Below are 27,870 nucleotides of genomic sequence, written 5' to 3' on the forward strand. Positions count from 1 at the left end.
TTGTTTTTTTGTGTTTTTTGTTTGTTTGTTTTTCAAATGATCCTTTATTGAAATATTTTCCTTTGTGCTTCTTAAATAGCTGGGCATTCCACAGCACCACCATTGATGTCATCTATGATATCATGAGGGTGGCAGCCATCAACATTGCAGCCCACAGACTGGGGAGTCCCCAGGATCTCTTTAAGGATTCCAGAGAGTTCTCTGGCTAAAGATCGGTGCCACATGTGTCGAGCAATGTTGACAATCTCATCAAAGTGATATTTCCACTGTGTTTAATGTTTTTCTGTTTCTTTCTGTCTCTCGGCGGTTCCTTGAGGGCTTTCATGATCAGGGCAGAGGCAGAAGGCACCACCTCAATCTGGGCCTCTCTGTTCTGAATGATCAGTTTCACTGTAATCCTCAGATCCTTTCAGTCACCGGTTGCTTTAGCAATGTCATCACCAAACTTTTTTGAAGACAGACCCAGGGGGCCGATCTTGGGGGCCAACACAGACGTGGCACCCACTTCATCCCCAGTACACCTCAGGTATATGACTTTGATCTCGTTGGGGTAAAACTTCGGCAGCATGGCAGAGGTGGCTAGATTCAGGATGACCGAAGAAAGTTGCACCTTGGCCTCCTCCCAGCTGAAAGCCGAAAGCCTTGTTGCTGTTTTTTGAAGAGATGCTTGGAATAACAGCTTGTTTGTAAGATCTAGTAAAGAGAAGGTTTGAGGACACATGAGCAGAGGGGAAGAAAGACTGGAGGGAAGAGAGATGTGGGGAGGAATTGGCCTGTGCCAGGAGCCTGGAGACAGGAGGGCTGGCAGAGCCCAGGGCCTGGGTGCAGGCAAGGGGGCAGGTGTGGGGATGAGAACTCAAGGAAGTCCTCTCCCATACTTTTTAGATCTTTAGTGACACAGGAAACACAGTCATCAGTGCAGAGTGAATGTGGGAAAATTTTCAGGAGACAAGAGAGGTCATTTAGGGAAGTGGGAATGTCAATGGACACGAGAAATGCAGTCCAATGGCAGCCCAGCCCAAGGACCAACCTGGTGCTGAGACTTTGAAGGGAGACTAGTCAGTGAGGGCTGATCTTCCCCTGGCCAGACCCTCTCCCCAGACAGGGCCAGATGGAAGATCCTGACACATTCCAGAGAATTCCTGCTGTGGCAGGCTAGCTCCCAAGAAGCTCTTTCCACCAGCCGATGGGCCAGTGAGGTTGGCTTGAGCAGACTGTGGTTCCAGCACTTTAATGTAGTTTCTGTCACTGGAGGATTTGTCCAGTGCTGGAGTGTGGAGTGACAGCAAAACCCTGATGCCTCAGGCATAGCTGAAGTGCTGAAGCACAGAGGGTGCACCTGGGGAGAGGCCACAGGGTTGGTGACCTCTGCGGGTGTGAATGACCCCAGGCACTGTTTCAGTGTTGGGGTGGGTGGCTGGGTAGTGCTCCTGTGTCAGGGGTTGACATGTCCAGCGTCAATGTCCTTCCTCAGTGCCATATGCCAACCTTTAGGTTCCAGAGGGCCTTTTGAGTGACCTGCCATGGTTCCTCCATGACTAGCTTCTGGGGTGACGGGGTGGCACCTCACCCTATCTAAGCTGAAACTCATCACACTGGGTTGTAATTCATGGTCTATTGTCTGTTATCCCTGGGCTGTAAGTGTAAGAACCTCTCCAACTTTCTTACCACTTTATCCCCAATGCCTGGCAAAATACCTGAATACATGAATACATACAAGAGGGAAGGTGAGAAGGAAGGGTGGGAGGAAGGAAGAGGGAAGGAAAGAAAAAAGAAGGGAAAGAAAAGAAAGAAAGGAAGGGAGGAGGGGAGGAAGGAAGGAAAGGGCAGATACGGAATCCCTGCCACTATAGCAGGGCTATTCCACTGAGGGTTGCAATGATGGATCTGAATCAGTGGTAGCCTCCATAGGGGATGTAGCGATGAGGTAGGGTAGAAGGTAGTGGGTGCCATAAAGAGGGCTTTCAGCAGGGCTCTCTAAAACCAGGAAGACACAAAAGAGATTGAGGGCATAACCAGGAAGACTGGGATGCCACTGCCTGGCCAGATGGTGGTCTGATCCACTCTCCTCAATGACCTCTCTTCTCTCCTGAAAACTTTCCCACACTCACTCTGCACTGATGACTGTTTCCTGTGGCACTAAAGATCTAAATCAGAACCCCATTTCTGATGGGCATCAGAAAGGTGAAAATAAGGAGTGATGGTCAGGATGGGCAAGAGGAAGCAGGAAAGGAGTCCTGGCAAGTAGTTGAGACAGGCCCTGGCCCCCAGCTCTGTGGGGAAGGTGCAGGGTGAGTGTGTTGAAAGGCTGGAGAGGAGGCCCCCTGCAGCTGGGAATCCACAGAGGGCTGTATTAGTCCATTTTCACACTGCTGATAAAGACATACCTGAGCCTGGGAAGAAAAAGAGGTTTAATTGGACTTACAGTTCCACATGGCTGGGAAGGCCTCAGAATCATGGTGGGAGGTGAAAGGCACGTCTTACATGGTGGCAGCAGGAGAAAAATGAGGAAGAAGCAAAAGCAGAAACCCCTAATAAACCCATGAGATCTTGTGAGACTTATTCACTACCACAAGCATAGCACAGGAAAGACTGGCCCCCGTGATTCAATTACCTCCCCCTGGGTCCTTCCCACAACACGTGGAAATTCTGGGAGATACAATTCGAGATTTGGGTGGGGATACAGCCAAGCCATATCAGGGCACAGCAGCTTTGGTGATCCACCGCTCCTTCCTGCTCCTCCCAGGTAAAGGGGAGTCTCTCTTCAGACTTGCTTCATCCCTTCCCTTTCTTATTCCTCTCTGACTTTTGCACCTTACACCCCAACCTCTGGATTTTGTCTGCAGTTATCCTTTCTCTTTTCAATAGGCCTCTGTACCCACTGTTCTCCCAACCTGGAGAGCTGTCTCTACCCCTAATCCTCACTTGCTAGTTCAGTTCCTTTTTGGCCCTCAGATTTTGCCGTGGGGCAACTTCCTGCCATTTTTACATTCTTCCATTGCATTCTGGGCTACTTCCTTTATGGCACATATGTCAATGGAAATGCCTTGCTTGTTTCTCTATTTCTAGACTTAAGAAAAAGCATACAGGTGGATATTTCCCCAGCGGTCCCTCAGTGACAAATGAATGAAGACAACTTTGTCAAAAGAAAACAAAATCCCTGAGAATCCCCTAACTTGTTGCCTGTATTTTTATCCAGCACTGGTGTACTCTCTAAAAGCAAATTCATGCTAAACAGCATTTTACTCTTTCTGATTAGCTGGCAAAATTTGCTCCAAATAAATATGTATATATATTTATTGTTTAATAATGCTTGTGGTTTAAATACATGTGTTTTAGGAGCAACTTTGATCTACCTCATGAGTCCAAGATTTGTTATTTTTATAAGTTATGTCTTATGAATATGGGTAAGAGAGGAATCAAAATGAAATTAATGTTTTATCTTTGGATGGTTAAGAGAACTGCAATATTAAGGACATTAGGATGTCTCAAAATATTAGATGCAAAAATGTGTATTTTTGTTTAAATATGTTTGAATTATCAAATATAGAACAAATAGAGGAAGGTGGCTGGGTGTGGTGGCTCATTCCTGTAATCCTAGCACTTTGGGAGGCCAAGGTGGGCTGATCACTTGAGGTCAGGAGTTCAAGACCAGCCTGGCCAACACGGTGAAACCCCCCCTCTCTAATTTCTTTCTTTCTTTTTTTTTTTTTGAGATGGAGTGTCACTCTGTCACCCAGGCTGGAGTGCAGTGGCGCTATCTCGGCTCACTGGAACCTCTGCCTCCTGAGTTCAAGTGATTCTCCTGCCTCAGCCTCCAGAGTAGCTGGGACTACAGGTGCATGCCACCACGCCTGGCTAATTTTTTATATTTTTAGTAGAGACGGGGTTTTGCCATATTAGCCAGGATGGCCTCAATCTCCTGACCTCATGATCCACCTGCCTTAGCCTCCCAAAGTGCTGGGACTACAGGCGTGAGCCACCGCGCCTGGCCAACCCCATCTGTATTAAAAATACAAAAATTAGCTGGGTGTGGTGGCGCATGACTGTAATCCCAGCTACTCAGGAAGCTGAGGCAGGAGAATCACTTGAACCCAGGAGGTGGAGGTTGCAGCAAGCTGAGATCATGCCACTGCCCTCCAGCCTGGGCAACAGAGTACTCCATCTAAAAAAAAAAAAAAAAAAAAAGCAGGTGCATAAAAACATATGTGTTGGAATAAAAATAATAAATAATTATAAAGGCTGGGTGTGGTTGCTCACACTTGTAATCTCAACACTTTGGGAGGCTGAGGTGGGAGTATTGCTTGAGCCCAGGAGACCAGCCTGGGCAACATAGTGAGACCCCATCTTTTTTATGCATAAAAAAAAGTAACTGGGCATCATGGTGCATGCCTGTAGTCCTGGCTACTTGGGAGGCTGAGGTGGGAGGATCTCTTGAGCCTGGGAAGTTAAGGCTGCAGTGAGCTATGATTGCATCATTGCACTCAGCCTGGGAGACAGCGTGAGATCCAGTCTCAACATAATAATGATAATAATTTGTATATTATTTTATAAAATTTTTATTTTATTATTATTATTGTAGGAATACTTTGAAGCCTAAGATGGTGGCATCTTCCTTTAGAGATAATTTTAACTAGCTTCTACCAGATGCATAGTGGACACTAATCATTTGGTAACACTTTAATCCATGTTCAAGGTTTGAGATTTCCTGGCCCATTGGGATGAGGCAGAACTGGACTACCAGTCCATGTGAGTAGTAAACTACCAGTTTACTTCAGGTTTACCCTTGCTTACATTTAGGATGTAATTACATGGGAATCTCAACTTAAAATGGGAACTGGTTTATCTTAGTCCCCATCTTTGGTAGCATGGACTTCCATAGTCTGTCTTTCTGAGGACAACAAACCTACTGTTGTATTTCACAGCTGTTGCTTCGGAATCAGCAGATGTCCTCAGGGCATTGTGGGCTTCGTTCTTGGAGGTCTCATGTTCTTCCAAGTGTTTGTCTGATATTTTCTCATTAGCTTGTTGACTCTTTGGAGCTTTTAAGATTTTAAAATACATTCTCTCCAGCTTTTAAAATTTATAACTATATTGCATAAAAATAAAGTTATAGATGTACTGCATAAAAGTATAATTTTGACATTCTGTCTTGTAATCCTGCATATTACATGTCCCTGGGGAGAAATGCATCTTTCTGGATTTTAACTTTGATCCATCTTTTAGGTCAATGATGAAAATATGCTTTGCCTGTACTGCCCTGCAGGGAGATGAAATGTGGCACTTTGCCATGTCTGTCTTCCTGATAGAATTATATGGACATAATCTGCTTTTATCAGCAGTGTTTGGCTTAGTGGTGGCTGGATATGTATTAATATTTGGGGTCTTAATTGGTGATTGGATTGAAAAGAAACCAAGAAATAAAGGTAACATTCTTAACTGTCACACACATATTTATATGGTACATTATGACTTCACTGGCTTTTTTGGTTTATTTAGTGAAATAAAATTCATAAATTGCTATGAACTTAATAGCAAAAGAGCATAAGTTAAAAACTCCAGACGAAGTTATACAGCTTTGTGTCATTCTGATTCTACACGTAAAATATTTTAATGTAGTTTTTAGATTTTTGCTAAGTATAGGTTTTTAATATCAAATTCCTGAAAAGTGCTTTCTTTTTAATATTTTGGCATTACCTATGCATAATATACTTGTGTTGTTTTTACCAGAGGCAATTTCTTTGTGTAAATGAGTTTTTGTACTGGGTAATCTGTCTAAACTAGTCGTTAATATCTGGAGACTTATTTGTTCAAATGTAGATCTACTTTTAGCTTTGGGCTATACTATCTCTTTAAGCGTCGTTGTCCAATAAGAATGTACGCTATCCTAAGTTTTTCCTATTCCTTGATTTCTAGTCAACGTGATTGCCTTTATTCTACCATGGAAGGTAGGACTTTTCTCCTTCTACCATGGAAAGGCATTCTCTGAAGCCACACCATTGAAAAGACTAGCTGATTGAAAATCTGGTGTGCTGGTCTTTAGGCTAAATTGGTAAATTCAGTTACAAATTAAATCCAGACGGGTGTGATGTAGCACTAGAACATTTTAAGTTTCTTGACTTACCTAGAATCCAGCTTTTTGTATGATCCGTCTCTTAAATATGTTTTCATTCACTTGCAAAGTCCAGCTTTTTTCTCTTTTGGTTGCAAAGGCTTTGTCTTTAGTGAGCTCAAGAGTCTGTTCTTTGCCTCTTAAGCCTGTGATCACCAATGGAAATGCTAACCCTGGTTGCACTGGGATTTGGTCTAATGCAACTACTCTGCATTATTTTTTATTCTATTTTTTTTTTTTTTTTTGAGAAAGGGTCTCAATTTGTCACCCAGGCTGGAGTGCAGTGGCACAATCTCGGCTCACTGCAACCTCCATCTCCCAGGTTCAAGTGATTCTCACGCCTCAACCTCACGAGTAGCTGGAATTACAGGTGTGTGCCATCACGCCTGGCTAATTTTTGTATTTTTAGGAGAGACAGGGTTTTGCCATGTTGGCCAGGCTTGTCTGGAGTTCCTGACCTCAAGTGATCTGCCCGCCTTGGCCTCCCAAAGTGTTGGGATTACAGTTGTGAGCCACCGCGCCCGGCCTCCTCTGCATTAAATGTTGATATAGCTGTGAACTGCCTGTTAAAACTGAGAGTAGAGATTGGGCTGGGTGTTTCCATCCACAGTTGCTTATGCCTTGCTCTTCACGCAGAACGCCTCCGTCACTGCCTGTTGCACTGTCCTGATGCTCGTGCTCCCCTACAAGAGGCAGATGGAACAAATCTGGGATGGGTGGCTCTCTGTGTCTCCCACGTCCCTACATCACAGACACCCTGAATGTCCACCAGTTAGTGTTTTCTTTGTGGCCATGCTCAATGGTTTTGGATCAGGCTAATCTTTCCTCAGTGTCCTCCTCTCCCCTAATTTGTGAGTCTGAGCTGAAATCCCACTGACATGAAGGCAATAGAACAGCAGAGTCTGTGTCTGCAAGGTACAAATTAGCATCGGCTCTGTCTCTGATGGGGTAGGAGGAAGAAAATGCTTAGCATTAACACAATAGAATCGGGCTCCAAACCTACATTGAATCTTTTTCTCTCTAAGGTCTTTGTGTTCATTTAGATGTTCCTTGAGCTGTCAGATAAATAACCGTATGCACTGCAGCAGGGCAGGAAAATCTATTCTTGGGTTCCAAACTCCCTTTCCCCTCCTTCGGTAGGTGGCCTGCTGTGCACTGGTGACCACCCTAGTGGCCTTGGCGAACCTGGCCGGCACGGTGCTGACCATCACCATTCAGAGGGACTGGATTGTGAGCTGACGGGTGACAACAGAGGCCAGCTGGTTGGTGAGTGGTACCGCCCTGGGTACTGATCCTCTGATCAGCTGAGAAGTAGAGAGCTGACAAGGCAATCAGGGCTCTGAGAGAGGCTGACAACACCCTTTAAGAATATGTTATTTGGAGTCAGTGAGACCTGGGTTTGAGTCTGAATTCAGCTAAAACCAGCTGTGCCTCTTACTAGATGCATACTCCAGGGCAAGTTACGTGACTTTCCTCATCTGTAGAATGAGGGAAATAAAGACACACACACACACACACACACACACACACACACACACACACACACAGCTCAGCTTTGGGAAGGATTCTTAAAGATATAGGATTTGGAAAGCACTTAACACTATATCTGCATGTAGGAAGTGCCTAAGAAATGATTGGTACTGTATTATCTAAAGAATATATAGGCCGGGCGAGGTGGCTCATGCCTGTAGTAGTCCCAGCTACTCGGGAGGCTGAGGCAAGAGAAGTGCTTGAACCTGGGAGGTGGAGGTTGCAGTGAGCCGAGATCGCACCACTGCACTCCAGCCCGGGCAACAGAGCAAGACTCAGTCTCAAAAAAAAAAAAAAAAAAAAAAAAAAAAAAAAAAAAAAGAATATATAGACTGTACTTTTAGGAGAGAAGCTTCTCAAAATGTATCACAGAGGTACCTTGGCAATTTTAGGCCTAGAAAATAAGTAAATTAAAATATTTATTGGCCAGGCTTGGTGGCTCATGGCTGTAATCCTGGAACTTTGGGAGGCCAAGGTGGGAGGACGGCTTGAGGCCAGGAGGTCAAGGCCAGCCTGGGCAACATAGGGATACACTGTCTCTATAAAAAAAAAAGGCCATGCGGGGTGGCTTACACTGTAATCCAAGCACTTTGGGAGGCTGAGGCAGGCAGATCACCTGAGGTCAGAAGTTTGAGAATGGCCTGACCACATGCAGAAACCCTGTTTCTACTAAAAATACAAAATTAGCTGGGTGTGGTGGCACATGCCTGTTATCCCAGCTACTTGGGAGGCTGAGGCAGGAGAATCGCTTGAACCCAGGAGGTGGAGGTGGTGGTGAGCCGAGATCGCACCGTTGCACTCCAGCCTGGGCAACAAGAGCAAAACTCTATCTCAAAAAAAAAAAAAAAAAGATTTATATTTCTTAATTCCGGGCAGTGTAAAACTTCCACTTTCAAAAAAAAAAAATTCATCTTCAAGTGTGACTGTCAATTATCATTGATAATAAAGGTAAAAAAAAAATTTAATAATGGAGTTAAATGAAAGAATCTGGCATTTTTGCTTTTTCTCCCATTTGCAAAACTTGGATCATTCACATTGAGATATATACACATTGCCAACTTAAAGCTGAAGATCTCATCCTACTCTCTATTTGCGCGGTTGGTACTCTGCTAGAAAATGTTTGTGAGCATGGATGGCCAAGACAAAGGAAGCTATTAAGGAGGCGTCTATAGAAATCATGCCTTGCAAAGACTGGGAACCCCTTATAATCATGTTTTCTTTTAAACTACACTTATTTGGATGTACTCTGGTTTAAATAACAGCACCTAAAATAAGACAGCTATGTGGATAAAAGCCAAGTAACATGGTGTCCTCTGTCTCTGGGTGAAGAAAGTCTTCTTATTCTTTGTTAATTAAATTTTATTTTAAAAAAAGATAAAGCACAGAATTTATTACAATTAAAAAAATCTTGTAAATATATCCTTCGATAATGGTGGAATAGTTAAGATAATAAGCTTCATAGTCACACTGCTTGGGTTTGAATCTCAGCTCAGCCATGTGCCCTCTCTGTGACTCTGAACAAATAAAATCACCTCTCTGTGCCTCAGTTTCCTAACTTGTGAAAAGGAAACACTATTGACCTGTAAGAGTTGTTGTGAGGATTGAGATGAATAGATGTAGAAAGCTTAAAACTATCGCCTGGCACAGAGTAAGTGTTCAACTAATTCTGTCCTCTACCCTCCTCTTGTCACCTTTCTCCCAGACAAACATGTTGGTTATAATAATGGCTGTTAGTACTATTATAGTTGTTAAGATAATGGGTTGTGTTGGGAAAGAGTGCTGAGATGGGAGTTAAAATAACTACCTACAAGTAGCACAGTCTCTCTGTTTCTCAGTTTATTTATCTGTTAATTGTCCAAGTTCCAGTAGAATTGATCTTGAAGGTCTTTTCCTGGTTGCAAATCCTATGGCTAATCTATAGTTAAACCCAAAGGGATCTTTCCTGTTTTCACCATAATTGCATGGCTAGCAAATCTAGCAAATGCGTGATGTTAAATTCACCAGAAGGACTCACCCATTAAGTTGCAATGTTTCCTTCCTCTCACTTGTAGGGATGAATGCCAACAGTCTGACAGAAGGACCAGATCATCAATATATTTGCTCCCCTGTCTGTGGGTCAAGTGATGACATGGGCATCTCACGTGATCAGTTGTTGTTTCATTCTTGGATGGAACTTTGTTTCACTTCTTGTAGTCTCTATTTCTGTCCAGGGTTTATCAGCTAGTTTGCCAATTGGCTATACAACCCCAGCAATACACAGTGGGGCACTTCCTAGAAAGGCAACAGGAGGCTGTGAACATTCAAGGTAATGCAAACTCAGAGGGAGTTCCTGTTCTTTTCTTCTCCTTTATGTCAGTGTTTATTTCCAGAACTCTTCTTTCCAGAACTCTTGAAAGTTCTGATCATAATCTGATCATAATCTCAACATTTTATCTGCAAATATGCCTAGAAACAGTGATAAATGAGAGGGCTCCAGCTGTGCCATTGGTCATGCGGTTCATATGGCTGATCTTATTGGTGGGGGCAGGCAGGGCTGCCTTATACACAGGTTGTGCACTGCATAACTCTGGGGACTCCATTCAGAGAGACTAACACCCCCATGGGACTGTGCAGTATACAACGTGCACAACCTATCCCACAGTCCTGGGGGCAATTACTCCTCCAATCTCACTTACGAACATCCTCCCCAGAGATACTAGAGAGGCAAGTGTGTCACAGTATGAGCTGCTCTTTGGTCAAGACAATATGATGAATTGGTCATTTCTGTTATCAACAGTATTTTTTTTAAATCAGAAATTCCCAAGCAGTATAGTGGGAATAAAGGGAAGGGGGCCTTGCCAGTAGATATGACCTCATTCTCCCAAAGAAAGAGCCAACACTGCATACTGACTATATTGCCCATCTGCCTGGTACAGCACAGTCCAGGAATTGCTTCCGCTCTCAGTTTCTTTTTCTGTACTTCTTATAATTAATTCTCTTTTCTCTCAAGTTATTTTGCAATTAAAGTCCGCCAAATCTCATTGCATAAATAAAATATATGTATTTGGAGAGATAGATAAGTAGAGATACATATTTAGATGAGGGATGAATAGATAGATATGCAAGCAGATAGATAGAAAGTAAGCTATATCCTTCCCCTCTGTGGCTATTACCTGTGTGACCATGCAAGGTTAGTTTATTCACATTCTGTCTCACTATCTGTAAATTAAGGACAACAAAAGTGATATCATAGGGATGTTGTGACAATTAAATAAGATAGTTTATGTAAAGCCCAATTTTACTCCCTGGCATATAGTAAAACTTAAGTCAACATTAGCTATTTTGTTCATTGTTGTTGTCATTGTGACCTTTTTAAAAACTGTTCTGGCAATACATTCATTTCTGCAATTAAGAGCTTAATCCTTCCCACACTTCTTGGTCTAGAATGGATCTGGCCCACCTGCCCCTTTGTCTTCCCTCCACAGTCCTATTTGGTTCCTCTAGTCCTTTGCAGGATTTGTCTTAATTTGCACTAAATACCCCTCACAATGGTGTGTATATATATATATATTTTATTTTATTTTATTTATTTTGAGACAGAGTCTCACTCTGTCACCCAGGCTGGAGTGCAGTGGCATGATCTCGGCTCACTGCAACCTCCGCCTCCTGGGTTCAAGCGATTCTCCTGCCTCAGCCCAGCCTCCCGAGTAGCTGGGATTACAGGCACGTGCCACCACGCCCAGCTAATTTTTGTATTTTTAGTAGAGACAGGGTTTCACCATGTTGGTCAGGCTGGTCTTGAACTCCTGACCTTGTGATCCACCTGCCTTGGCCTCCCAAAGTGTTGGGATTACTGGCGTGAGCCACTGCGCCCGGTGGTTATATATTTTTAATCTGCTTATAATCATTGTCTATTCTATCCTGGAAGACTGAAAGGTGTTTAGCTTTTTTTTGCATAAGTATCTGTTTCTTCAGAATAACCAAAGGAAGTATCTATCACTGTTTCCTGGGGCTCATGACTGAGTTCCAAGCATGTAGCATTTTGTCTTCTACAAAATGTGTCCTCCTCTTCCTCCTCCTTTCAGTGTCATCTTCCTGGCTTGACTATGTTTTAGTTTGGGTTCTCTCAAGAGTAAGCCCGGAGACAAAGATTTGGGGGTGAAAAGTAATCTATTAATATTTGGAAGATGATCCCAGGAAGCATGGTGACAGAATGGGAAGTGAGACAGAGAAGGAGAAAAGCCAATAAAAGGTATGTTAATATACAGGTTACCACTGATGGCCACTGGGCTCAATCCTTCTGGGGACCTTTTGAGAGACTGTGTAGGACATACCCCAGAACTAGCCCACCAAGGCCCAAGGAAACTAGGATGTTTATCCACCAACTCTTGTCTGTCTTTTGTTGAGAGCTGTTCTCAGGGCAACTTACAGCCCACCCCTCATGTTCCTATGGCTGGAGAGGGATCTTCAGGCAAAGAGACACAGGTGCTTGGGGGTAGGAGGCCATCCGTGTACACAGGAATTGTCCAACAAAGAAGCAGATAAGACTGGGGATGGTTGAGGGGAGATGAACAGGCACTGACTTAAAGCTTGTTTGGATTTTATTTTGGGTGAAATGGACTGTTGGGTAATTAATGATGGATTTGTCTACAAGCCTAGGCCTTTGGAAAAGCCAAAGGACCACAAGTTTAACCTTGAAGAACAGACCACAAACACAGGTTTTCCTTTTCAGTATTTTTTTTTTTTTTTTAAATGGAGTCTTGCTCTGTCACCCAGGCTGGAGTGCAGTGGCGCGATCTCGGCTCACTGCAAGCTCCACCTCCCGGGTTCACGCCATTCTCCTGCCTCAGCCTCCCGATTAGCTGGGAATACAGGCGCCTGCCACCATGCCCGGCTAAATTTTTTTTTTGTATTTTTAGTAGAGACGGGGTTTCACCACATTAGCCAGGATGGTCTTGATCTCCTGACCTCGTGATCCGCCTGCCTCGGCCTCCCAAAGTGCTGGGATTATAGGCGTGAGCCACTGCACCCAGCCTCCTTTTCATCTTTAAAACATGGAAAGGCTGCTCTGCATGTGCCATGAGGGATGGGAAGCCTACTGCAGGCAGATGGTCTTTTTAGCTGGCTTGGGCTTGGGCTTGGTCTTCCTCTACATGACAGTTCTGGGGTCTGGCTGCATCGTCACTGGCTATGCCTATACCCAAGGGGTTGGAGACTCCTTGCTTAGCATCCTCACGGCCCTTTCAGCTCTCTCTGGCTGATGGGCACCATTCTCTTCACCCAGCTTAGGGGGCAGTATGGCTTGGTCACAACTGGAGTCATATCTAGCCACCTCCATTTAGGCTGTCTAATGCTCTGCATGTTTTCTGTCTTTGCTCCCGGAAATTCTTTTGATCTGGCTGTTTTCTCACTTCCATTAAGCAAAAATGCTTCAAACTATGAGTTGTTGGTCCAGTGGATAGAAGAACAGTCCAGAGGAATGGCTTGGTTCAGGTTTCTTTCAAAGGGATAAACATGGGTTTGGTTCTCTTTTAGCAACTCATGGTAAGACTTGGGATGCTCAGAGTTTGCAGTTTGAAGGCCAGCAGGACCCTGAGCATCCCAAGTCTTCCATCTCCATTATCTTCCTCTTCTCAGGCGTGATCCTGGCAAGAATCGGTGAACAGCAGGTCATCTGTGGCACGGGATTCTGCAGCTTGTGATGTTGCTAAGTGCAGTCTTAGAAGCATTCAATGGCCTCACCACTGTGCTATTGTGTCTTCATCAGTCCTTCATCTGGAACCTGTTATGTGACCAGAACTGTCTTAGACAGTGGGGATACAGGAGTTATTTGATCACACAAGGTGTTAACTCTGTGGAGCTTACAGTCTGGCCAATAAGTAAGTAGTTAACAATACTCAACAATACAGAGTGACAAGAGCTTTGATAGGGAAGAGCAGAGCAATGGGGACACATGGGAGGCACACCAATGTGGTCTTGTGGATTAGGGAAGCCTTCCTAAAAAAAGGCACAATTAAGAAATCCCTGCAGAGCAAGCTAGGCAGGTGACGGAGAGGGCAGACTGTTCCAGGCAAGGCAGAGACACTGCTGCAAAGGTGAACACTGGGAGATGTGGGGAAGTGAAAATAGTTATTTCCTGAGTGTCAAGCATGTAAATGCTACAGATGATGTCTACATTAAAGAACTATATTGACCTGATTCCCTTTTCTGCAGAACTGGGATAAGGAGAGAGGAAAGACAGCAGCTTGGGAGTGGGGAAGAATGGCAAGTCTTTCCTTAGCTGCCTGGGGGAGAGCAGCGCAATTCCTCCCCAAGAACAGTATGCCTAGCTTTGAGAGTCTACAAGGTACGTGGGTTAGGAGGCCATCAATGTACACAGGAATTGTCCAACAAAGAAGCAGATGAGACTGGGGATGGGTTGAGGGGAGATGGACAGGCACTGACTTAAAGCTTGTCTGGATTTTAAAGCTTGTACCTCCTACCTCTACTTTGCCTTAAAGCTTGTACCTCCTACCCCAAGTACCTGTCTTTACTCCTGGTCTGCTCTAAATAATTGTTGTCTGAACTCTGCTATCAATCGTGTGTCGTTCATACTTGGCAGCAAGGACATATCTGGTTTTGCAAGTGTGTTTATTAAAAACAAGTATGTTTAAAATGTTGGTTGTTTGATGCCTGACAACTCCAAAAGTGACATATTGTGGATCAATGGTGATGGTGACAGAAACCACTTAATAGCACACTGGCCCTACTAATTAGACCTGCAGATTCCCAACCTGTGAAGAGACTGGGCCATGCTCTTTGACATGGAATCCTCACAGTCAGGTTTCTACCAAGAAAACATCATTTCTTTGAGCCTTTTTCCTTCCTCCTCAATTCAAAGTCACCACCTGCAAAGCCCCTCTCTGAGGCCACAGCTCAGAGCCAGGGGATTCCTCACCCCCAGGCTAGAAACAGGATGGGGAGAGTGGAAATTGTGGCAGTGAGTGGTGGAAGTTGTAGATCAAAAACCCCCTCATTCACCAGCCCTTCCCACACACCTCTTCAGTGCACCACATTCTCTACCCCAGGCACTGAGTTGAAGCAAGGTCCCTGCCCTCCTGGGACTCAGAGCTTCACCTTCTCATCTCTGAGGCCACAGTAGGGTGGGACCATGGGGTTGGGGGAGGTGTTTCTGACTTCTGCTATGGTGACCCAGAACCCCTTGGTCTACAGAAGCTTTGAAATACTGGGAGAGAGGAAATAAGAATGTTGTAGGCTCAATTAATGAGGTTAGAAAACCATGAGCTAGCCTGGGAGTCTCCTTCCTTTGATGCAATATGCATGTATGAGAAAAAAACTGTGTTCCTAATTCCAAATGATTTAGAAACCTATTCTTTCATCTAGAGATTACCTAGCCTCTAAAATACTTTAAGTTGGGTACCTGATGGGTAGATTATCTTTTATTGGGGTATTTGACTTGCACTTCTAGTCTTTAATTGCACAAAACTGAAGAACAGATTAGCCATTTAAGAGTTATGCAATTCACATTATATTACACTAAAATATTTAGCTCAAAAAGAAAAAAAAGTCCACTAGCAACTCCTGTTTACTAGGATAATTTGGCTCTTACTGACACAAAGGAAATGATCACATTTGGAAAACACGAAAGCTCACTGCAGTGCCTGCAATCTGGAAAAACATTCAGTATGAGAGACACTTGGTGTTTTCTCTATTGCAATAAGTAATCTTTTTTTTTTTTTTGCTGTATCCTGAATGAGGATTCCAGAGTCATAAAAATCTTTTAATTTTTTTGTTTTATGTTTTTACTCTGCAAGATATTTGGATTAATTTTTTTTTTTTTTTTTTTTTTTTTTTTTTTTTTTAGATGGCTTCTTGCTATGTTGCTCAGGCTCTTCTCAAACTCCTGGGCTCAAGCAATCCTCCCACCTCAGCCTCCCAAGCGGCTGGGACTACAGGCACGTGCCACCGTGCCCAGCAGAAACACAGAACACTCTTGACACTCACGAGGGATAAAGCTCAGGACCCAGGGCCATGCTGTCTGATGATGTTGGCAAGTTACCGAAGATCCATGTCACCATTTCCTTTTCCATAAGATGGGGATAAGAATAACAATGGTAGCTACTTCTCAGCGAAACCCAGAGAATGCACTGAAATAATTTCCATAGGTAACATCTTTCGCACAGAACTTTCTCAGTTATAGGAAAGACTTGTCCTCATTGTCATCATTATATTTTCGTTACAATTTTGGTGGCTCTCATGAGTGTTGCTGTGTGAGGTCTGGGGTGCAGGGTGGGTAGTGACACATAGAGAACCTTAGGCCTGAGTGATGAAATGGATGCTTCTGACTCTCACACACCTAAGGCCAGCAAGTACCATTTACATTTATTCATACCAGGATTACACATGACCTTGGGGTTGGTGGTGAGGGGTTGAAACTGCAGACATGAAAAGCACTAGTGCCACTGGGCGCAGTGGCTCACATCTGTAATCCCAGCACTTTGGGAGGCCGAGGCGGGCGGATCACCTGAGGTCAGGAGTTCGAGACCAGCCTGGCCAACATGGTGAAACCCCATCTCTACTAAAAATACAAAAATTAGCCGGGCGTGGTGGCAGGCGCCTGTAATCCTAGCTACTTGGGAGGCTGAGGCAGAGAATTGCTTGAAACTGGGAGGCAGAGGTTGCAGTGAGCCGAGATTGTGCCACTGCACTCTGACAGAGCGAGACTCCATATCAAAAAAAAAGAGAAAAGATTAGCTGCGCGTGGTGGTGGCACCTGTATTTGTAGCTACTTGGGAGGCTGAGGCAGGAGAATGGCTTGAACCTGGGAGGCAGAGGTTGCAGTGAGCCAAGATCATGCCATTGCACTCCAGCCTGGGGGACAAGAGCAAAACTCCTCACAAAAAAAAAAAAAAAAAAAAGAAAGAAAAAGAAAAAAGAAAAAGAAAAGCACCAGTGCCCTAAATGATATATCATTTCATTTCTTAGCATGGCTCACACTATTGGGCCTGGTGGCTGTGATGATGGATCCTCTCCCTGGGAGGGGTGGCCTGTGGCCTATCTTGGTATTCAATATGTATCACCAAGCACAGGGCTCATCCAGCTGCTTGCTCAGTAACTACTTATTTCCATTCTGATGGAAACTAAGTTACAGTATTCTGGCTACAGTAAGATTTGATGCATTAAAAGTCACTTTGCTTTTTAAAATTGAAGAACTGTAACTCTTTATGCCCTCAATTTAGAAATAATTCTCAGTGCATCATTAGCCCTGACTTGTTTGAGCGCTTCACATTATACCATGGCAGCATTTTACAAATATTTCCTAACTTTGTAAGCACTGCTTGCTAAGAGCCAAGTGTGGGGATTTTACAGGCGAACTCTGGGTCAGAGTCCAGAGTGAATCGAGGTCCTTGACAGGCCAAGCCCTGAGAGACATAGAGGCCAGCCAGAGTGGTCAGGACAGCCCAGGAGGATGGAGGATGGGGGACCTGATCAGGACCTCCGTGTGGAAGCCACAGCAGGGTGGCTGGAGCAGTCTGAGAGGAAAAAACCCCCGGCTGGTGCTCTGCAAAGCCAGAAACTGGAGGACATAGCACATTATCTCCAAATAATTCTTCAGTGCAGAGCTAAGTGCAGGGATCAGGACAGAGGCAACCAGGAGGCCTTTACAGGGCCAGAGGTGGATCTCAGGGAGAATCTAGAAGCTCAGCTGGCTAGGAAACCAATCAGGCAGGCAGAAGCTGGGAGTGGGTCCTATGGGAAGAGGCACTAGAGCCCCCAGGGGAGATGTTGTCATGTGAGGACGTGGTCATTGCTACAGCTCACTTCTGTCCTGTTTGATGCCTGCACAGTAGGTTTGGAGGCTGCTTCTGAAGTGTCATCAAATACAGCCTCTTCATGTGGTTGAAAGGGGAGCATGGGGGTGGGGGAATGGGGAAACAAGGAGGCCAGTTTTTCCTCTGCTAAACCAGGAAAGGAAGAGGAAACATCTAGAAATGAAACTAGATTGGAAGCTCAATCTTTTCTCTGTCTTAAACATTTTTGTAATGAAGTGGGGGCATAAATAAATACCTCCAAATGAAGTTAGAGTGCATCTGATGATGATGGTGGTGATGGTGATTCAAAAAGATAAATATAATGCCACAAATTCTGATGGTTACTACCATGTACAGATGTCCAGGCACAGGGCTACACATTTTATAGTACTATCGTAGAATCTTCTAATGAGATAGCACTTGAAATATTCGTATTTCACAGACGAGCAACAAAAAGGCACTCAAGGCAACAGTGCTAGTCAATGCCAGAGCCAGAATTCTCACCAAGGTCCTCTGAGTTCTATTCACATTCATTCTTAGCCTACACTGTTGCCCTGCTGGCCTCTGGTCCTTTGCCTTCACTGTGACTCAGCTTCTTTAGGAAAATGTTTCAGAAGTGGAGCGAGGGGCTGTGGATGGTGTGCAGTGCTCCCTGAACAACCTATGGACCTTGTTTTAGTCCATTCTCACGCTAAGAAAGACATATCCAAGACTGGGTAATTTATAAAGAAAAGAGGTTTAGTTGACTCCCAGTTCTGCATGGCTGGGGAAGCCTCAGGAAACTTACAATCATGGTGGAAGGCACCTCTTCACAGGATGGCAGGAAAGAGAATGAGTGCCAGCAGGGGAAATGCCGGACACTTATAAACCATCAGATCTCGTGAGAACTCACTATCAAGAGAACAGCATGGGGGAAACTTCCCCCATGATCTAATCACTTCCCACGAGGTCCCGCCTCCAACAGGTGGGGATTATAATTCGGATTATAATTCAAGATGAAATTTGGGTGGGGACACGGAACCAGACCATATCAGACCACATCCACTTCATCCTTATCATGCTGGCCCCACGGCCCCAGCAATCTGGCATGCTGGTCTTCATCTCCAAACTATTTGTAACCATAAGGCATGTGCTGTACTCTCTTTTTTATGCAAGAAAGTATAGGATTAAACATGTCCATGCAAATAAGACAATGAAGGGCATTTGGACGCCTTTAACCTAAGAGGTAGGCAGCACCTCTGGCTTCTCAGAGCTCGGGTAACACTGGCACCATCTCACACTGTTTTCAATGATTTCCCTGTGTTGCTGCTGTGTGTCTACCTTGTGCTTTGCTACATTTCAGAGCAATTGTGTCTTTGCCTTTTGCCAAAAGCATCAACTGCATTAAATGTATCTTGGCAGTGGTGGTGCTATCCAGAGTTTGAAAGGGGTCTGACCCCTGGCATACTCATTAGCCAAAGTCAGAGATTCCACCCCAGACATCTTAAAGGGGCTTGTTTTGCTTTTGCCAATATAATAACTCAATGTTTTCAGGTTCTTATTGTTCTTCAGGTTTTAAAATTTGTCAGTATTGGCTGGGTGCCATGCTCATGCCTGTAATCCTAACACTTTGGTAGACCCAGGTGGGAAATTCGCTTTAGGCCAGGAGTTTGAGACAAGCCTGAACAACATAGCAAGAACCCATCTCTACAAATTTTTAAAAAATCAGCTGGGCATGTTGGCACGTGCCTGTAGTCCCAGCTACTCAGGAGGCTGAAGCAAGAGGATTGCCTGTGCTCAGAAGTTCAAGGCTTCAGTGAGCTATGACGGTGCCACTGCACTCCAGCCTAGGGAACAGAGTGAGATCCTATCTCTAAAAAGATTAAATAAATAAATAAAATTAGAATATTCTGGTCAATGTTAAAATTAGAGAGGTAGAGTGTGGTCAATGATGTTTGGTGTCAATTCATTGGGTGTAGGATTTTGGTTCTTTTCCCAGTTTGTCCACCCTGAGGGGGACACATTTTTCCCCCCGTCCCCAGTCACTATTAAGAACAACTACTTAAGAGAAATGTGAAAACTAAGGGAAGAATTCAATTACTGTTAAACACAAAAAGACAAAATGTCATTATTAGTAGCAAGGAAACTACAAAAGAATTTACACAGACCTGTTTTTTAGAGCACACAGTGAAGACAGGAAAAGGAGAATTTTATGGAACATTTTGCTTAACATAAGGTAATTTTTAAAAAGAGTGCTTTATATCAGGTAATATTTATGGTGCCACTTCCCACATTCTCTCCCCTTCCATTAAAAAAAAAAAAAAAATCAAAAAACCAAAACCCTGAAAGACACTTTAGTATACACAACACACATACAAACTAGATCAGGGATCAAGAAACTAGAACTGGCTGGGCGTGGTGGCTCATGCCTGTAATCCCAGCACTTTGGGATGCCAAGGTGGGCAGATCACGAGGTCAGGAGATCGAGACCATCCTGGCTAACACGGTGAAACCCCGTCTCTACTAAAAATACAAAAAATTAGCTGGGCGTGGAGGCAGGCGCCTGTAGTACCAGCTACTTGGGAGGCTGAGGCAGGAGAATGGCGTGAACCCAGGAGGTGGAGCTTGCAGTGAGCCGAGATCGTGCCCCTGCACTCCAGCCTGGGCAACAGAGCGAGACTCCGTCTGAAAAACAAAAACCAAAAAACAGAAACTAAAACTATCCTTCATATGGTTCTTCATTAAGGAAGTTGCATTTTGATGAGATGTAGCATACCAAGTCCTTTTGCTCTTGATTTTTTTCTTAACTAAAAAAATTTGGGGTCAGGCATGGTGGCTCATACCTGTAATCCCAGCACTTTAGGAGGCTGAGGTTGGTGGATCACTTGAGGTCAGGAGTTTGAGACCAGCCTGGCCAACATGGTGAAACCCTGTCTCTACTAAAAGTACAAAAATTAGCCAGACATGGTGGCACACGTCTGTGATCCCAGCTATTGGGCGGCTGAGGCAGGAAAACTGCTTGGACCCAGGAGATGGAGGTTGCAGTGAGCCGAGACCACCACTGCACTCCAGCCTGGATGACAGAGCAAGACTCCATCTCAAAAAAAAAACTTTTTTTTTAACATTTATTTAGAGATAGGGTCTTGCCCTGTTGCCCAGGCTGGTCTGAAACTCCTGAGTTCAAGCAATCTGCCCGCCTTGGCCTCCCAAAATGCTGGGTGGGAGCCACTGTGTGAACTACTGCACCTGGCCTGCTCTTGATTAATGAACACACAGATGCTTGTAGAGTGGGCATAGCAGTGTTTACTAAATACACTCTGAAGTCTTTCATTTAAAATCTCCAGAAGTACTAGCAGCTTGAGTGTAGAATTTATGTCAAATCTTCTAAGTAGTGCTGACTACCCCTGCACCTTCTGCCCTTCAAAAAATAGCTGCTTATCTGTAAATTTTGCATTTTCATGTGCTAATTTTATTCTTCTTTTCCCTGAAGGTCACATATGGTAAAACAGCAATACCTTTCTCTCTACTGATGGTGAATCAACTGTTTTAGACCAGTACTGTCCAACAGAAATATAATAGACATCATGTATCATTAAAAAATGTATTTCATTTAACTCAATATATTCAAAACATTTAATTTGTAATCAATATAAAATTGAGATAGTTTACATTTTTTTCAAGTTAATTCTTCACTCCTGATGTTTTTCACCCTTCAGCACGTCAGCTTGGTCTAGCCACATTTTAGGTACTCAATAGCACATGTTAATAGTGGCTACCCCACTAGACTGCAGTTTTAGATTCTGATTTCCAAAGTTCCACATATTTCTCACTGTGAGAGGCCTATAAATGATACAATGTGCTCTATTCTGCCTTAAAGAGTGGCAGTAACATGGCAGGGCATTTGTCCAGCTGCAAAATCAATGGTATGAGACTCCATTCCATCAGCTACAACATTTGGCTCTATTCCCAGAAACATACATCAAACTGATTAGACCGGATTTTGTTTTTATCTTTGAAACAGGTTGGTGTGGAGCTGTCCTGGAGATGGAGATGTCAACGGATGATGATTCTGAGACAACTGGCCCCTTGCAATGCAGATAAACTCCATTAGGGGGCCTTCCAGTCATGGTGGCATAATCCTGGATTGTGATTAATGACAATTTTATAATGAAATATTGCCATCAGAACTTTCCAGTTTATGAATACAAGGTAAATTTTGGAAAGACAATCTTTTCTAGTACAAAATAAAAGTAAGCCTTTCAAACACATCTCTGGCTGTTCACAGAATCTGAGCATGGCTTTCGTCTCAAGAGGAAAAGTTACCCCTGGTTTGAGCTTGATAATCAGCTGAGTAGGCCCAGGCCCACACAGTGATCTGGTCCACTCACCTCCTTGCTCCAGAGGCAGTCTCCACTTTCTCTAGATCCCCGTTTAGTTATGCAGACACCTTCTGTTCCATTCCTTCCTTCAAAGTAGAGTACTTGAGATCATGAAGGAAAGCAAGCCTCCTCCCTGGCTTTAAGGAGCTTAGAATGCAGATGACCACTCCCTCCTCCATTAGAAAATTATGGCAATTGCCTGATTACTAACTTGCCAGTTGGCTCTTTGCTCTTAGGAAGCTCATAGCCAACTTGGCTGGAGCCTACAGCATGAGATCTAACAGTTTAGTTTTTTATTCTTGCCCTCTACTTGCTGAGCTGTTATCTGCTTCTAATTATTGTTGCTTGATATTTGTTATAAACCACCCTAAATTATTTTGGGAATGTGGTGGGGGGGGGGGGGGGGTAAAACTAGATTTTTTTTTCAGTTTGCCCTAATAATTTAATCTTTCAGATATTGACCCAGACACGAAATGAAATTATTCCTCACAACAGAAGTCAACCAAAGCACATTCTATTAAAACTGGCTCCGACTTACATACTGAAATGAGTCACACTGTGAAAGCTCCAGAAAGGTAGGAACTGTCTCTATCACAGGACTTGACACAACAAAACAGCAAATATTTGCCAAATTACACAATTAAATATGTAAGGCTTAAGGACCTTCAAAAAGACACATATTTTAGTCTGGAATATTCACTTGAACTACAAAGATTTGGCTACTTTTAGGAAACCGCATCTATTTGTATCCAAGTGCTCAGGAACACTGCAGAGTAAGACAAAAATGGGATATGGCCATTCTCGAAATCAAATTGTGACTCAGTCTACATGAACTGACATGTCAATGCCACAATTGTTACACTGGGTTTTACGTCACTATCTGGGGAGGTTTGGTGACCAGAGTTCTTAAGATTTTCTATTTTCAATGAAATCATAACCACTAGCATAAAAATTCTATTTCCAATCACAATTTCTTTTATAGTCATAATTAAAGATTCACATGCCCAAGTTCCTCATTTGGAAGCCCTCTTTGAAAACTTTCATTCAACTCCAGGTTTGCTTCTCTTCATGGCACTGAGCACAAAAGAATGGTAGTTTAATAGTCCATTCCTGCTTTTAGCTCTGCTAAACACGTAGACAGGCAATGTACTAAGGTAGGCAAGTTGATTCTGCAGAACTGTGGTACTGACTGCAACCACTCACCCCATTTTCCTGGGTGATGCTATGTTTAACAGAGGTTCTATATTGAACAACTCTGCATTGCTAGGGTATAGGGTAAGGGGATTTGGTAGTGGGGGAGTGGCAGGGAAGGTATCAAACCTAGAATCCTAAGGGACATCTGAAGAACTCTGCTCATACAGTCAAGTCATACAGGCAAGATGGCATAACTCTGTTCATGTCAGAAAGTGCTCTTGGTCACCAGGGCAGGGCTCAACAGGCCCTGTGGTTAGACCTATTACATACAGAAAAGAATGACTCACAACCCATACTTAAATCTATCCCTTTTAAGAAGCACCCTTGATTACTCCAAGGAAATGAGGACAGGGAATGCAGACTGGCTTTTTAGCCAGCTTTTCAGAGTCAACCATGTAGTTTATGCAGCATCAACCCGTTTCAACCCAAGACCAATTACTCAACCTCCTTTCATTTTTCAAATTTCTTGGTTAGCCACTATTTACCAAGGACATCCTAAGCTTTCCTGAAATGGAAAACAGCCAATATGGAAAGCAATGCTGCAGGGAAGCCACAGTAGTATTCGGAATGGCACATGGCAACATTTTCCATATCCCATTTTCTGCCATCTCATGCCCACTACAATGGACACATCAGAGGTAAGATTTAAAATGCTGCTGTGGATACAGCATTGTCGTTGCCATCCAGAAGGGGAATTTTTGCAGCACTGATGAGTGTGCCAATACACAACTGCCGTCTGGTCCTGTTTCTTGGGTATTTATTGTGTGCATGAGTCACTTCTGTGACTTATGTCCCAAGAGTGATTTTGATGTATTTTTGCTTTTCCAACTTGGCAGTTCATGTAGATAGTGACCCCAAACCATCTTGCCATAGATTTCACTGGAAACGCCATTGAAATGCCAAGGAGGGTTAAGTTTTTAAAGTCATGTTTATTTAAGTATGATTTTACATTCAGTAAAATTCATCCTGTGAAGGTTTGGCAAATGCATAGTCATACCATAATCAAGATGCAGAACTGTAGAATCACTCTTTCCTTCCTGCCCTTTTGTAATCAACCCCTTTTTGATCAAGGAACTCACAGACCTGTTTTTCTGTCAAAAGTATCAAATTTCATCACTAAAATGATCTACAGTACTATGGAAAAATGTGTAAGCACATAAAATACACAAACCAATTTTTTTAAAAGTGAGATACTTAAAATTTCTTTAGCATACCAACAAAAAATGAAGGTAGCATTGCATTTTACTACAGATGTGCGGACATTCAAAGTCCACCATTGTCATATATATGGCTCAACAGTAATATTTAAGAATATACTGCCAGGTACAGTGACTGATGGCTGTAATCCGAGCACTTTGGGAGGCTGAGGCAGGCTGATCACCTGAGGTCAGGAGTTCTAGACCAGCCTGACCAACATGGAGAAACCCCATCCCTACTAAAAATACAAAATTAGCTGGGTGTGGTGGCATGTGCCTGTAATCTCAGCTACTCAGGAGGCTGAGGCAGGAGAATCGCTTGAATCTGGGAAGCGGAGGGTGCAGTGAGCCAAAATTGCACCACTGCACTCCAGCCTGGGCAACAAGAGTAAAACTGTCTTTAAAAAAAAAAAAAAAAAAAAAAAAAAAAAAAAGACTATACTGTAAAATAACAATCTTAGATTAAGTCATATCTTTGCTGAGCATGTGAACCGTGATTAAGCATGACTAAGGTATTGCTATTTGTTTTATTAACACTGTCAAGTTACAGACCACAGCTGGTTCATAGAAAAACTACTTTAAATAATAGAATTGAATTCCACAGAAATGTTCTACAGGATCAAGTCAGCTATAAGGCAGTTTTGTGTCTCCAAAACTGTCAAATAATATTCCTACAGATGACTGGGGCCATCTCAAAACTCAACCTTGCTACCACTATGAAAGGGACAAAAAAAAAGCAACCTCTATTCTGTAGATACTAAAGGTTACATATTCAAATATACCTCCTCTACTTGAAAAGCTTCACTGATTCTTTCAAGCACCAGACCTGTAAAAGAAGTATCACAGTAGGTATTACTAAATAGCAAAATACAGTACTGTCTAGACTACGTTTACAAAAACTGTGCAAGTAAGTAAATAAAATCCCCCAGTATCTTACACATTGTTGCTTTAGTAATGTTGTGACATCTAAATTTATGTTTTCACTCAAACTCCTGTCTTTCTCTTGGCTTAGTAGTATTATCCATTTTCCAAGAGCTTTTTCCCTTTTACCAAAAGCATCATTTTAAAAGGGGGGGTGGTATGATTCCATTTAATAAATTCCTGCATACCAAGCTGGCCTCAGGTAAATCCTTTAATCCATCACAGCAGAAGCACATGAAATCAGATTAGAGTTCTCATCTTTGGCCAGGATTTCAATTCAACTATTAATAACTTAAACCAAATTCTTTACACTTGGCCCATACCTTAAGTTCATCAGCATCTTGAAACTCCACCAAGCCTGGTTAAAAAAAGTGAAAGACAATGTTAAGAATATCATGCAATTTTGTTTTTTAATGAGTGGTCTTTATGGTGGCTATCCAATAGCTCTCTTTGATGAGTAAATAAATTGCTATCTCTGAATATAATTCCTGCACAAATTCTCCAAATTTCCTGATACTTGGGAGTCTTCTGTAGTTTCCAGCTAGGAGGAAAATGGTCAGGAGTCACTGTCTTCCCATTGATTAGCATTGAATCCTATCCATTTTTGAAAAGAAACAATATCCCAACAATATTTGTCTGGGAAAAACTGAAACAAACCTTCCACAGATTTGAAAATCAAAGGAAGCACTACTAAACTCGCTTACCCTGAGGCTGAGTTCAGGGGGCTGGGAAGTTTCTAGTCCTGGGGACTTGCTCAGTTTTCATAATCCTTAGATGCTAGCTCATGCTGCTTCCTTGACATGGTGTCTCTCACAGTTTAAACTGAATAGTTAAAAAACAATTTGGCAGGCCGGGTGTGCTGACTCACGCCTGTAATCCCAGCACTTTGGGAGGCCGAGGCGGGTGGATCACTAGCTCAAGAGTTCAAGACCAGCTCAGCCAACATGGTGAAACCCTGTCTCTACTAAAAAATACAAAAGTTGGGCATGGTGGCAGGCACCTGTAATCCCAGTTACTCAGGAGGCTGAGGCAGGAGAATTTCTTGAACCGGGGAGGCAGAGGTTGCAGTGAGCTGAGATTACGCCATTGCACTCCAGCCTGGGTGACAGAGCGAGACTCCAACTCAAAAAAATAAATAAAATAAAAATAAAATGGGCTCAATAAGAATCTCCAACACCTAAAGCAATGGTAAAAGAAAGCCTTACCACTGCTATCTTCCTGTGCTATATGTAGGACTATTCGCCAGAGCTGGAGGTATTCCAGGGAGGGAAAATTGTCCATGCTCTGGGCCTATCTATAACGCTGGAAAAAAAGGTGCCTAGCACCTAGGCTGCAAACGTACAAGCTTTCCTCATTAAAGCATGGTAAAATGGGTCCCATTTGGTTTCCTCAAAAAGGCAGCAAATCTTTCACAACTGAGGAAAACACGTGAACCATGAGATTCACATTTCAACAGAACTGTGGTACCTATGCTAGCCACAAAGATTTTTCATTTGTTGACTCAAATGTAAATTTAGATCTTTATCAATTTGACTAAATTCGCAAAGTATCCCTTTATATGGCAATTTGTACCAGTAATGAACAATTAGTATGCTCCCCGATGCTCAAGAGAGACGCTCCAAAAACTTGTATTATTCCCCAGACAAACGTTCTCTAGGGGCAGCCTTGCGTATTTCTACACCTTAGTAGACATAAGTTAGACGTTCAACACCTTGTCCTGGTCCGAGTCAGAACGCAGTAGTTCAGACTTTTCCCAGGACAGAAAACCAAGAAGGGACTCCTCACACCCTGATTAAACGCCGGAAGCGGGCCCTGTTCTGTAATAACGCTCTGGCCACTCCTGAAAAAGCGGATCTTGGGGAGGAAAGCATTAGGACTCACAGCACTCTGCTCAACTCACTGCAGGCGTCGGCTCCAGCAAGACTCGTCCCTCCAAGCCTTTAAATTATCCGACTGCGGGCCAGTAGCAACTGAACGGCACTGCTGGCGGTGGAGGGGGGAGGGGGGTTTGGCTACGCGTGTGTTTGCTAACCCCGCTATTATACTGCCCCGCTTGGACACTTAAAGCGCTTCAGACATCAGATCTCACTCGCTTCCTAAATAGGCTTACGTCCGCGCGGTCACAGCCACTGGGCAGGCGGGAGCCCCGAGTGCGCCAAGAACCCAGAGACCGTCCGGGGCTTGGCGCCTCCGTCTGCGGTTGGAATTTGATCCTCAAAATGCAATCATTTAATTGAAAAAGGACTAAAAGCTGCCTGTAGGCCGGATCCATGGACGGCAGGGACTCAGGCAGGAGAGGTGACGGGCGCCTGCTGAGTGGGGGTGGGATCCTCGAGGAAAGGGGGCGGCCCCTTCAAGCGCACAAGGACACGGGCCGTCCTAACCCGGGACGAAGGGCCCAAGCGCCACGAGGACGCCCCCACCCCCGAGGGGCCCTAAGGGAGGCTTCCCCGCGGCGCCGAGCGGAGGCCGCGGCGGGCACGGAGGCAGCGAGAGGCGCACATAGGAAGGGCACGGGGTAGCCCCGGAGCCACGTGGCCGGCTCCAGCGTCCAGAAGGTCGTAGCCCACTTACCCAGTCACGCGCCGCAGCCGAAAGGGGAGGGTACAGTGGAGACCAAGTTTAAAAGGGGCCTGGGCGGGGCGGTACCAACCAAAAAGTTGCCGGAAGGCCCCTCCCGGCCCAGCACCCGCCCCGCCCGCGGCGCCCGGAGGCCCTCGCGCGCCCCCTGCCGGCGGCCCGGGCCTTCCCCGCCTTGGGTCACCCAA

General features: G+C 44.0%; 1 long non-coding RNA gene, 1 other non-coding gene and 1 pseudogene across 2 annotated transcripts; 1 reads left to right on the forward strand and 2 right to left on the reverse strand.

Annotated features, from left to right (window-relative positions):
• LOC103891153 (large ribosomal subunit protein uL11-like) lies at positions 1 to 27,870 on the reverse strand (annotated as a pseudogene).
• Positions 7,246 to 23,612, forward strand: LOC129060364 (uncharacterized). Its single transcript, XR_008526989.1, has 4 exons — positions 7,246 to 7,378; positions 21,434 to 21,621; positions 22,246 to 22,366; positions 23,460 to 23,612. It is a non-coding gene; the product is annotated as an uncharacterized LOC129060364 (long non-coding RNA).
• On the reverse strand, positions 25,296 to 25,369 carry LOC112134501 (small nucleolar RNA SNORD93). The gene has a single exon (XR_002915920.2). It is a non-coding gene; the product is annotated as a small nucleolar RNA SNORD93 (small nucleolar RNA).

The sequence above is a fragment of the Pongo abelii genome, chromosome 6 (assembly GCF_028885655.2).
Source record: "Pongo abelii isolate AG06213 chromosome 6, NHGRI_mPonAbe1-v2.0_pri, whole genome shotgun sequence".
NCBI lineage: Eukaryota > Metazoa > Chordata > Mammalia > Primates > Hominidae > Pongo > Pongo abelii.